Here is a 13549-nt window from a genome sequence, read left to right on the forward strand (position 1 = left end):
AAACATGGATGAACCAGGAGATCAACTCCCTACTGAAGTCCAAGACTGCAGCGTTCAAATCAGGTAACGCTGACCTATACAAGAAACTTTGATATAACCTTTGTAAAGCTATCAGGGATGCCAAGAGACAATACCAGTCCAAAAAACAGAGTCCCAGACCAGCTGCCAGTTGTGGTAGGAATTTGGGAAGCATCACAAACAACAGCACATCCTTCCTGATGAGCTTAATGCGTCCTATGCACGTTTTGAACTGAAGGGGAATGGAATGTCACCATCTGCCCCAACAGCCTTCGATGCACCTGAACCCACAGTTCCTGCTGCAGGCGTCAGATCAGTCTTCCAGAGAGTGGACCTACGGAAACCACCTGGCCCAGGTGGTATCTCTGGCTGAGTCTTCAGATCCCTCACAGATCAGCTGGCAGGGGTATTTTCAGACATTTTTAACCTTTCCCTACTTCAATCTGACATTCCCACCTGCTTTAAGAACAACACTATCATCCCGGTACCCAAGAAAAACAAAGTAACGTGCCTTAATGACTACTGCCCAGTGGCTCTGACATCCAGCATCCTGAAGTGCTTCAAGAGGCCGGTCACAGCACACATCAACTTCAGCCTCCCAGGTAACCTTGACCCACTGCAGTTCACCTACCACCAAATGGGCCCACGGCAGACACCATCTCCCTGGCCCTACACTCACCTCTGGACAGTAAAGGCACCTACGTTAGACTATTGTTTAATGACTACAGCTGCCTTCAATATTATAATTCCAAGCAAACTCATCTCCAAACTCCTAGAATTGGGACCCAACACCTTCCTTTGTAACTGAATCCTTGACTTCCTGACCAATAGACCACAATCAGCAAGGATAGGCAGCAATACACCACGTTTATCCTCAAAACTAGTGCCCTACAGGGGTCCATCCTCAGACCCTACTCTATTTCTTATACACTCACGACTTACACTCAGATACTGCTCTAACTCCATTTAGAAGTTTGCAGATGACACCACTGTAGTGGGCCATATCTCAAATAACGATGAGTCGAAGTACAGGAAGGAGATAGAGAGCCTTGTGGCACAGTGTTATGACAACAACCTTTCCCTCAATGTCAGCCAAACAAAAGAGCTGGTCATTGACTTCAGGAAAGGGGGTGGTGCACATGCTCCTGTTTTACATCAACAGTGCTGAGGGTGAGACAGTTGAGAGCTTCAAGTTCCTAGGAGTGAACATCACCAATAGCCTGTCCTGGTCCAATCATGTTGACACCACAGCCAAGAAAGTGCACCAGCCCCTCTACTCCTTAAGGAGGTGAAGAAATTTGGCATATCCCCATTGACCCTCACCAATTTTTTTTTATTATAAATCGATGCACCATAGAAAGCATCTTATTTGGATGCATCACGGCTTGGTATGACAAGTGCTCTGCCCGAAACCACAAGAAACTGCAGGGAGTTGAAGACAGCTCAGCATTTCACAGAAACCAGCCTCCCCTCCATGAACTCTGTCTATACTTCTCACTGCCCCAGTAAAGCAGCCAACATAATCAAAGACTCCAGCCACTCGCTCTTCTCCCCCTTCCCTGAAAGCACTTACCACCAGGCTCAAGGGCAGCTTCTATCCCTTGAATGGTCCGAGTAAAAGATGGACTCAACCTCACAATCTACCTTGTCATGGCCTTGCACCTTATTGTCTGCCTGCACTGCACTTTCTCTGTAACTGTAACACTTTATTCTGCATTCTGTTGTTATTGTTTTCCCTTGTACTACCTCAATGCACTGTTGTAATGAAATGATCAGTGTGGATGGCATGCAAAGCTTTTCACTGTACCTTGGTACGTGGCAATAATAAACCAATTTACTAATTTACCAATTTACCTTAAAAAGGCTGTTTCCACACCCTTCGAAGAGAGAATTCCAACAAATGAAGGCTCAGAAAAAGTTTACTTTGCATCTTAAATGGTGACCCCTCATATTATCATGATATTGTACCTCTTCCAAATTTTCTGAATAGTGGGCTTGTCATTGCTGCTCAACTCTGAAAAGATCTGGCTCTTAGATACTTCAGGTGCCAAGCCTGAGTGTTAGTGCCACTCTTCCAGGACTATTTCATAACTCCTCTCTCCCTTCATTGAACAATATTGTGCAAAAAATAACAGAAGGCTACAGCACGGTACAGGCCCTTCAGCCCACAATGTTGTGCCGACATTTTATCCTGCTCTAAGATCCATCTAACCCTTCCCTCCCACATAGCCCCCTATTTTTCCTATCATTCACGTGTCTATCTAAGAGCCTCCTAAATGTCCCTAATGTATCTGCCGCCACTCCTGCCAGCAATGCGTTCCATGCACCCACAACTGTGTAAAAAAAAACTTACCCCTGACATCCCCTTATACCTTCCTCCAATCACCTTAAAATTATGTCCCCTCATGTTAGCCATTGTCACCCTGGGGGAAAATGTCTCTGACTGTCCACTCGATCTATGCCTCTTATCATCTTCTTAGAGGTAACCTTCAAGTCACCTCTCATCCTCCTCCTCTCCAAAGAGAAAAGCCCTAGCTCGCTCAACCTATCCTCATAAGACATGCTCTCCAATCCAGGCAACATCCTGGTAAATCTCCTCTGCACCCTCCCTATAATGAGGTGACCAGAACTGAACACAATACTCCAAGTGTGGTCTGACCAGAGTTCTATAGAGCTGCAACATTACCTTGCGGCTCTTGAACTCAATACCCCGACTAATGAAGGCCAACACTCCATACGCCTTCTTAACAATCCTATCGACCTGCGTAGCAACCTTGAGGGATCTATGGATGTGGACCCCAAGATCCCTCTGTTCCTCCACACTGTTAAGAGTCCTGCCATTAACTTTGTATTTGGACAAGTCTTGCTAATGAACCTGGACATCCAGTTAACAAGGGCATGGCTTACAAAATCCTGGTAGTCTTCAGCCCCTTAAAACTACTTCTTTCTTAGTATGATGGCCATAGACTATCAGTGCCTCTGCGATATTGTCTTTGATTTTTTTAAAATAAAAAATAAAGAAAAAAAAATAAGGGGTCATGAGATTATTCCCCCCTCCCCCAACTGTGAGGCTTCAGTCATTGGAGCTCTCTCTTCCTCAAAGGGTGTATTTGTAGCAATAGAAGATATCTTTATTAGTCACATGTACATCAAAACAGTGAAATGCACCTTTTGCGTAGGGTGTTCTGGGGGCAGCCTGCAAGTGTCGCCATGCTCCCAGTGCCAAAGTAGCATGCCCACAACTTCCTGACCTGTATGTCTTTAGAATGTGGGAGGAAACCGCAGCACCCGGAGGAAACCCATGCAGACACGGGGAGAACATAAAACTCCTTACAGACGGCGGCAGGAATTGAACCCAGGTCACTGGCACTGTAATAGTGTTATGCTAACCACTACACTACCGTGCCTGCTCGTGGTCCATGGGGTACCAACAAGGTACTGACACAACTGCTGCCACCTGGAACTACAATTGCCAAATAACATTAACAATAGGGTTTGTTCATTATAATAAAAACTTGGTAAATAGAGGACACAAACGCACAATTGTGTTATGCCAAAAATGAGTCACAGCGGTGTAGCTATTGGAACTGCTGCCTCAGCTTCAGGAACCCAGGTTCAATCCTGACCTTGGGCACTGTGTGTGGAGTTTACGCATTCTCCCTGTGACCACGAGTTTCTTTCTGGTTTGGTTTCTGCTTTGGTTTCCTTCCACATCCCAAAGACATGCAGATTGGTAGCTCAACTGGCCACAGTAAATTGCCCCTCATGTGTAGGTCAGTGTAGAATCTCAGGGGTGGGGGTGGGGGGGGGGGGTAGTAAAGAGTTGATGAGAAATGTAGGAAGAATGAAAAAAAAGTGGGATTGATGTAGGATTAGAGCAATTAGACACATGATGGTAGGTGTGGACGGTGGGTCGAAGGGCCTGTTTCCGTGCTGTATCACTCTGATCAAGTCAAACTTTGGTAAAGAGGGATGTTGTTACATGCATCACAATGGAGAGTAGATATCAAACTTGAAGGCATTTCAATTTCTTATGAACAAAATACTCTACCGGAAGCTGCCTGCCTCAGTTTTCAAAGGATCTGCACCATTGTGTCAGGTTTTGCATATTTTACTTGTAAATAATGTTAATATTATCCTGAGAGCAGAAGTCCGATAGACTAATTATTTAGGCAGGTGAATGCAGTGGATATACCGCAGAATGCCTTTTTGCTGTCAACTGATTGTATTAGAAGCAAATCCAGGATGCTTTACCATTGTTTATTTTGCAGAAAGCTGAGGCACCGACTCCAAGAGGCCAGAAAAGGCCCTCCTGTGGAAGAAATATCCTCTGAAGGAACCAGTCATCAGAGCAATTTTATACCACGAAGTTTTTGTTTTGTTTGCATCATACTTAGCAAGGTGGTAATGTAAAATGGATCAATTACCTCGCTCAAATTTTGCACGCCAATTTTGAATTTGGCCACCAATACAGCACTCACTCTGGTAGGGCTTCCTATGCAAGTCTGTGCTGAGTCTGCTAAGTATGCTACAAAAAATTTGGGTAACTGGATCATCTTGTTAAATTATAATGCTGAACAGCAATAATCATAAAACAAAAAAAAAAATGGGCAGACACATCCAGAAGAATGAATTATTGATGGTGATTGCCCAGCACAACTACTCAAATGATCATAAGGAGATAATAGTGGAGATCCATAATGCAGAACAAAGAGCATTATGCAGGCACAGCACCAACTTTAGGCACAAAGCCCTAATCTTTCCACGCATTCATTTAAGGTGGTGAAAATTATGCAAGGGAGAAATAAACCAAGACTACCCCCTAGAGCCAAGAAAGACTTTGACATGTTGGTATAAGGAGATGCAATGCAATATTGATAAACATTAATGGATCTTGAGGTGAAAAACAAGGAGTGAACAGGCATCCAATGTAAAGATGAAGGCATATTACTTTGAATTGAGAAACAGGGAGAGAGTCCAGTCATTTTCCATGGTTTTGTGCTATTTCAAGACATTACGTGTCCCTCAACAATGTTCTTATCCACCAAAAAAAATGCACTCAGTGTTGTTCTCATTCCAGGATCTACATGCTGCATTTCAGGGGAACAATAGTGTGATTATTCAAATGATATTATCTGAAAACAAATGGCTAAAACTAGTCTTAAGTTGATTTTTTTCCTGGTATTTCTGGTATTAAAATAAAAAATCCAGCCCATATTGTTCAGAGAATTAATTTACTTTGTCAAAAAGTAACCCCCTTACTCTGAGGCATCACTGCTTTCTGCAGCAGAATGGCTACTGTATAGCCTTAGTGACTCAATATTATGGTGATAAGTCAGCATCGTTGCCTCGGTACATTATGCACCAAATAAAGCAACATTTAAGCTGCTGGAGTACAACAGGAGTACTATACCATCCATGCGACTGATAGTAACTGCAATTAATCAGTCTTTCAAAAGTGGTGAAGCACCACCTTAGGTGGTTGCCTGGATGGAAGATTACTCGAAAATGTCCAGAAGTCCATTGTGCTTGTATGCTTGTTTGATTAAAAACTAAAAATATTATCCAACTGAAGCATAGGCTGCATGCTTTTAAATGGTCTATTTATTCCATCATATTCCTGATGCAGAATTCAGCCTCTCCAAATGGATTTGGACCATGTTCAAAGGAGGTGCCCAATTGCCCAAGACTGGCAGAAAATCAGCTGCTGGCATTTTCATGACATTATTGGTTAAGCTAATGAAAAGCAGCTTCATGTCTCTGTAATATCCATGTCTGTCTGGTTGGTCAGAAATGTTAACAGCAGTGATCATTCTGTGTTGGTACTTCAATGCACAAGCCACCATGCCATATGGTTACAGATTGTACAACAGTTACAAATCTGGATTAATTGCCTCACGTTGACTGATGGTTGTGCAGTGAGAAAAAAATCATATAGCTCATGTCAGAGTCATACAGCACAGAAACAGGCCCCTTGGCCCAACTGGTCCATGCTGACCAAGAGTCCTATCTAAGCTAGTTGCATTTATCCATGAATGGCCCATATTCCTCCAAACCTTTCCTATCCATATACCTGTCCAAGTACCTTTTAAATGTTGTTAGTATGCCTGCCTCAACTACTTCCTCTGGCAGCTCATTCCATATACTAACCACCCTCTGGGTGAAAAAGTTGCCCTTCCTGTTCTTATTAAATCTTTTCCCTCTTACCCCAAACCTATGCTCTTTAGTTCTTGATTCCCCACTGTCACTGAATAGTTCTAGAGTAGCTTCAGAAAAATGCATTTGCCTATGCATATATGGCATTTTAAAAATACATGTGCAGCTTTTTAAGAAGGGCCACTATAGATCTCATGAGAATCAAAATTAATGATGCTTTTGTAGAAATACAGTTGGCTGTAACAAGTCAATGCTATTCTCTAACAATGTATGTAAATCTATGAATGACAAGTAAATTCTTAACAGCAGTGTAAATATTATTGTATTTCACACCTCTCACACAAGGGAAGAAACTAAAATGCAGTACAAATCAGTACAAATTTCCACACTACAAGAGTGGGACCATGGAATTCAGAGTTTTCCACTCTGTTCCTACACACCAATGAAGCTCCAAATTCAGGATGTAAGTAAGGTATCTACGTCATTACAGATGTCATTCACTGTGACTTTTCCCTCTCAACAGCAAAGCAGCAAAGTTTATTTACATAAAAACACACTTTGTTGTTGGCTGGATGAATCAACTGCTGGGATTTTAATTTTTAATTTGGTGCTTAAAACTGTACTATTGTTTGCAATTATTTTTCAACTCAGGATCAATTATTTCTGTTGAATTCTAATCTCTCTCCAAAAAAAAACCTGAAAATTAACAAACCACCTATTTCCTTTAGAAACCTTTTATCTTGATGACTATGCCCAGTATGTAGGAGAGAGAAAGGGCACCATTATGACTGCGCAGGAGACATTGCCATTCTGCACACTCACATACAGCATCACCCATTGCTCCTCCCCATCCCTCTGAATGTTGAGACACAGCTGCTGAAACCTGGACCAACAAACAATTTGCTGGAGGAGTCAGTGGGTTGAACAGCATCTGTCGGGGGAAAAGAACCATTGACGTTTTGGGTTGAAATCTTGCATTAGGACTGATGCAGGGTTTCGACCCAAAATATCAACAATTCTTTCTCCCATGACAGATGCTGCTCAACTCACTGAATTCCTCCTGCAGATTGTTCGTTCCTCTGAATGTTGAGTAACCTTATCAATTTTTAAAATCTTCCTTAATGAGACAAACTATCTTGAGAGACCAAGGATCAATAGAAGCAGTTGAAGGATTGGGTGACTTTTGCAGATCCTTGCCATTCAGTCTGGAAGGATGACCCTGAGCTTCCAGTTACACATCACTTTAATTTCCCCACCCGACTCTATACATTGTGTCAAGGAAGCCCAAGGAACACCACCTTACTTTCCAACCTGGCACAAGGCAGCCTTCAGGACTTAATGAATTCTGCAATTTCAGATAATCAGCAATCCTGGTCTTTTACCTCACATTTCCAGCATTTTTCTCCTCTTCTGGCATTTCAGATTTCATTCATTTCCTCTCGACATACCTTCACCACTCTTTTTCAGCCAGCTCCATCACTTGCGTCATTCAATCTCTCCTGATCTCCACCCGAACACACACCTTTTGTTTTGTTCCATTTACCCCTCCCCACTTTCAATGAAACTTAACTTGTTTCTAACATTTCCTAGTTTTGATAAAAGGACATTGACCTGAAACATCAACTCTGTTTTTCCTTTGTCTCCATGGATGATGTTTGACCCACTGAGTACTTCCAAACTTCAGCTGCAGTAGATACACTAACTCAGTCAATGAATCACAAGTTGCCCATACAAGGTGCTTCCATCACCTGGAGTTCAATGTACATGGAAATAAATTTGTTGCAATAATCCATTTGCTAGATCCAGCATTAGATTAAAGTGAAAGGGTTTGAGTTCGCCATATTTTGCCATCCTAACATGTGTGTAACTGCTTGCTACTCTGCCAGTTCCCCTGATACCATTATTTTAAGATGGTTTGCTGTGACAACCCATTTCAGGGTCCTGTAAGCATACTTGAAAGATATGCATTTTAATAAAAAGAGTAATTAATCCTGGAGTCCACCAATTATTTTAGAATTAGCTCATCTCATCAACAAAGTTAAACAAATGCTAAATATCTAGCAGTAAATAGTACATCAGTACAGCCTTTGACTAACTGGAGAGAAAGAATGATTGAAATTCAAGATCTTAAATCAAGTAATGAGCTTAAACCTTTCCAGGTAACAGTGGTCCTGACTTCAGGAACATGGACTACTTAAAGCAGATACTGAAAGTACTGGAGTAGTACCAGCACTGCCTCTGGAAAAGAAATTCTCCAAATCCATTGGCATGGCAACAACAGCAACCACTTCCAAGCCAGCACTGGAGCTGGCCGAGCATCATTAGATGCTCAGTGGTGGAACATACCATTCACATCCTGATGCAGGCACTCTAATCTCTGTCACAGCAGGAGATTACCAGGAGTGTGGAAACACTTCAAGTACGTTCTCAAAGTCAGAGTCATAGAGCACGGAAATGGGCTAATTAGTCCATGCCGACCAAGAGTTCTATCTAAGCTAGTCCCATTTGCCTGTGTTTGGCTCACATCCCTCCTATGTATCTGTCCAAGTTCCTTTTAAATGTTGTTAATGTACCTGCCTTGACCACTTCCAGCTCATTCCATATACTGACCACATTCTGGGTGAAAAAAAGATGTCCCTCAGGTTCCTATTAAATCTCTCCCCTTCAAGCTATGGCCTCTAGTTCTTGATTCCCCAACCCTGGGAAAAAGATGATGCACATTCACCCTATCTATGCCCCTCATGATTTTATAGACCTTTATAAGATCACCCCTCATTCTCCTACACTCCAATGAAAACAGTCCCAACCTGCTCAAAGTCTCTCTATAACACAGTCCTGGCAACATTTTAAGTCTCCTCTGCACTCTTTCCAGCTTAATGATATCTTTCCAAATGCAGCCTCAATGTCTTGTCCAACTGCAACATAACGTCCTAACTTCTATACTCAGTGGCCTGACTGATGAAAGCCAGTGTGCCAAATGCCTTCATTATCCTACCTGCAAAGCCACTTTCAGGGAACCATGCACTTGTACTCCCAGATCTCTCTTTTCTACAAGACTCCCCAGAGCCCTACCGTTGACTGTGAATATCCTACCCAGATTTGTCTTCCCAAAATTGGTATTGGTTTATTATTGTCACATGTACTGAGGTACAGTGAAAAGCTCGTCTTACAAACCGATCGTACAGGTCAATTCATTACACAGTGCAGTTACATTGAGTTAGTACAGAGTGCATTCATGTAGTACAGGTAAAAACAGTAACAGTAAAGTGTCACAGCTACAGAGAAAGTGCAGTGCAATAAAGTGCAAGGTCACAAGGTAGATCGTGATGTCATAGTCCATCTCATTGTATAAGGGAACTGTTCAATAGTCTTATCACAGTGGGGTAGAAGCTGTCCTTAAGCCTGGTGGTACATGCCCTCAGGCACCTGTATCTTCTACCCGATGGAAGAGGAGAGAAGAGAGAATATCCCAGGTGGGTGGGGTCTTTGATTATGCTGGCTGCTTCACCAAGACGAGAGGTAAAGACAGAGTCCAAGGAGGGGAGGCTGGTGTCTGTGATACGCTGGGCCGTGTCCGCAACTCTGCAGCTTCTTACGGTCCTGGGCAGAGCAGTTGCCATTTCAAGCCGTGATACATCCAGATAGGATGCTTTCTATGGTGCATCGGTAAAAGTTGGAGAGAGTCAAAGGGGACAAACCAAATTTCTTTAGCCTCCTGAGGAAGTAGAGGCGCTGGTGAGCTTTCTTGGCCATGGCATCTACGTGATTTGACCAGGACAGGCTGTTGGTGATGTTCACTCCCAGGAACTTGAAGCTCTCAACCCTCTCGACCTCAGCACCATTTATCTAGACAGGTGCACGTACACTGCCCCCTTTCCTGAAGTCAATGACCAGCTCTTTTGTTTGGCTGACATTGAGGGAAAGGTTGTTGTCATGACACCATTCCACTAAGCTCTCTATCTCCTTCCTGTACTCCGACTCATCGCTGTTTGAGATACGGCCTACAACGGTGGTATCATCTGCAAACTTGTAGGTGGAGTTACAGCAGAATCTGGCCACACAGTCATGAGTGTATAGGGAGTAGAGGGCCGAGGATGCGGACCTGTGGGGCACCAGTGTTGAGAATAATTGTGCTGGAGGTATTGCTGCCTATCCTCACTGATTGCTGGCTGTTGGTTAGAAAGTCAAGGATCCAGTTACAGAGGGAGGTGTTGAGTCCTAGGTCTCAAATGCAACACCTCGCACTTTACCTAATTAAACTCCATTTGCCATTTGTCAGCCCATTTACCCAGGTAATAAAGATCCTTCTGTAAATCCTGATAACCATCTTCAGTCAATGACACCACCCATTTTAGTGTCATCTGCAAACTTACTAACCAGACCTTGTATATTCTCATCCAAATCATTTATATTGATGACAAATAGCAATGGGCCTAGCACTGACCCCTGGGGTACACCACTAGTCACAAGCCTCCAGTCCGAAAAACAACTTTCCACCATCACACCAATTGTGTATCCAGTTAATGAGCTTTCCCTGGATTCCATGCAATCTAACTTTCCACAGCAGCTTCCCATGCAGAACCTTATCAAAGAACTTACTGAAGTCCATATAGACCAAGTCTGCCTTACCCTCATCGACCTTTTTTTGGTTACTTCTTCAAAAAAAAAACCTCAGATTTGTGAGATATGATCTCCCACACACAAAGCTATGCTGACTATCCCTCATCAACACTGTCTTTCCAAACACTCGTACATCTTATCCCTCAGAATTCCCTCTAGTAACTTACCTACCATAGATATTAGGCTTACTGGTATATACTGTAGTTCCCATAGTTTTCCTTTGCATCCCTTCTTATATAAAAGGGACAACATTAGCTGCCAGCCAGTCTTCCAGCACTTCACCCATCGCCAACGATGATGCATGCATCTCAGCCAGTGCTCCTGCAATTTCTTCTCCAGGTTCACACAGTGTTCTTAGATTTACCCGATCAAGCCCTGGAGATTTATCTACCTTCATACACTTTAAGACAACAGTACCTCCTCTGCTGTACTGTGGACTATTCCCAAGACACTCCCATTAACTATCTCAATTTCTGAAAGTCTTCATGTCCTTCTCCACAGTAAAAACAGAGGAGAAATATTCGTTGAGGATCTTGCCCATCTCCTGTGGCTCCACACAAAGATGTTCACTTTGGTCTTTGAGGAGCCTTATTCTCTCTCTAGTTACTCTTTTTTCCTTAATATATTATAAAATCTCTTTGGATTTCCCTTAATCATTTCTGCAAAAGCTATCTCATGCCCCCTTTTCACCCTCCTGATTTCCTTCTCAAGTATACTCTTTCATCCCCAATACTCCTCCGGGGATTCGCTTGATCCCAGCTGCCTGTACCTGATCCATGCTGCCCACTTTTTCCTGACAAGGGAATCAAAATCCCTCATCATTCAGGGTTCCCTGCTCCTGCCAGCCTTGCCCTTCACTCTAACAGGAACACGCAGAACTTGAATTTCCAATATCTCACTTTTAGAAGCCTCCCACTTGCCAGAAAACAACCTACTCCCATCAACTTTTGCAATTTCCTGTCTAATACCATCAAAATTTGCCTTGCCCCAATTTAGAACTAACTTCTGGACCAGATCTGTCCCTTTCCATGACTAATTTAAAACTAATAGAACTATGATCACTGGTCCCAAAGTGCTCCCCCACTGACACCTGTCATTTGTCCTGCCCTTACCACCCCACCCCCGAAGAGCAAGTCAAACTTTGCCCTCTCCCTAGTATGGCCTTTTATATATTGCCTGAGTAAACTATCCTGAACACACTTAAACTCCACCCAATGTAACCCCTTAGTACTATGGCAGTCCCAGTCTACATTAGAAGTTAAAATCCTCTACCGTGACAACCCTATTATTCTTGCAACCTTCTGCAATCTCCCTGCATATTTGTTCCTCTAATTCCCATTGACTGTTAGGGGGCCTATTGTACAATCCCAACAAGGTGATCATCCCCTTCTTATTTCACAGCCCCACCCACGAAGCCTCACTGGAAGATCCCTTAGTAACTTCATCTCAGACTACTGACGTGACATTCTCCATCAGAAATGCAACTCCCCTCTATTCTGCCTATATCCTGGAACATTTAGCTGCCAGTTCAGTTCTTCTCTTGGCCTGCAAAGTCTCCATGAAGAAATAAATGTAGCATCAACTTGCAACTCCCTGGCACATGCACTAAAAACACAAAAATGGAGGGAGCATCCTGGAAGGCAATGAAAACCCAGAGTCACTTTGTCAGATGGTAGGAGGAGCACATCATTCCTCTGCCAACCACTTGCCTCATCCAGTGTAGAGTCCATTGATCCCAACTGGAATTCATCAGCCTCCTCAGAATTGGTCTGGAAAGATGTAGTTTTTGATCCAGGAGGGGAGGCCAAAGATGACAACTAACTATGGAACTCAAAATTGATGTCATGGGCCAGGGTAAGGCAAAGCTTATTGCCCAGTTAAGAAGAGCATTTATAACAATATTGTCTACATCTAATTTTTCTTACATTCTGTTGGCAGGATTAGCATCCAGGTATAGGTGTGTTTGAAACACACCGTCTGTGACACTTTTTGGAAGGAAGGTGCTCAAAATGATTGGCCTCAGATGGTGCCCAACTACAAGAAACTCTCTCACGGTAGGGCCAATGCAGTGCTTCAGTCAAGGCTGATGGAGATACCAACCTATTAGAAATAGAAGCAGTAGTAGGCCATTTGGCTTTTGAGCCTTCCCTGCCAATTATGGAGGTCATGGCTGACCTTCTACCTCAATGACGTGCACTGTCCTCAATATCCAGAAATTGATCAAGGCAAGCTGTCACAGCGCTCAGGACTGGAGAATTCCTAAGATTCACTGTCTTGTGTGTGAATAAATTTCTCCTTCTTTCAGTCCAAAATAGCCTACATCTTATTCCAAGACTTTGCCTCTTAGTCTTGGACTTCTCAACCAGGGGAAACCTCCTCTCTGCAGGATTTGCAAGTTTTAATGAGATCTCCTCATTCTTTGAAACTTTAGAAAATACTGGCTTTGTCTACTCAGTCTTTCATCGTACAGCAAGCCCACCACCCACACCTACCTCCACTACCCCTTCAAGCTGCGTGATCCAAATTTCAATCACCTTCTGACTGAGAAAGAAAATTCTTCAAACCCCCTCCACCTCCTATCCCTCATCGTAAACCAATGTCATCTGGCTATAAACTTTTAAGAGAAAATAATTCTCACCATCCAGCCCCCCCCCCCCACCCCCAATTTTGTAAATGTCCATCAGGTCTCCCCTCAGCCTTTGCCACTCCAAGGTAAACAAATTTCACCTATGCAGTTTCTCCTCAGAACTGAAAC

Source organism: Pristis pectinata, chromosome 13, assembly GCF_009764475.1.
Source record: "Pristis pectinata isolate sPriPec2 chromosome 13, sPriPec2.1.pri, whole genome shotgun sequence".
In the NCBI taxonomy this organism is placed as follows: domain Eukaryota; kingdom Metazoa; phylum Chordata; class Chondrichthyes; order Rhinopristiformes; family Pristidae; genus Pristis; species Pristis pectinata.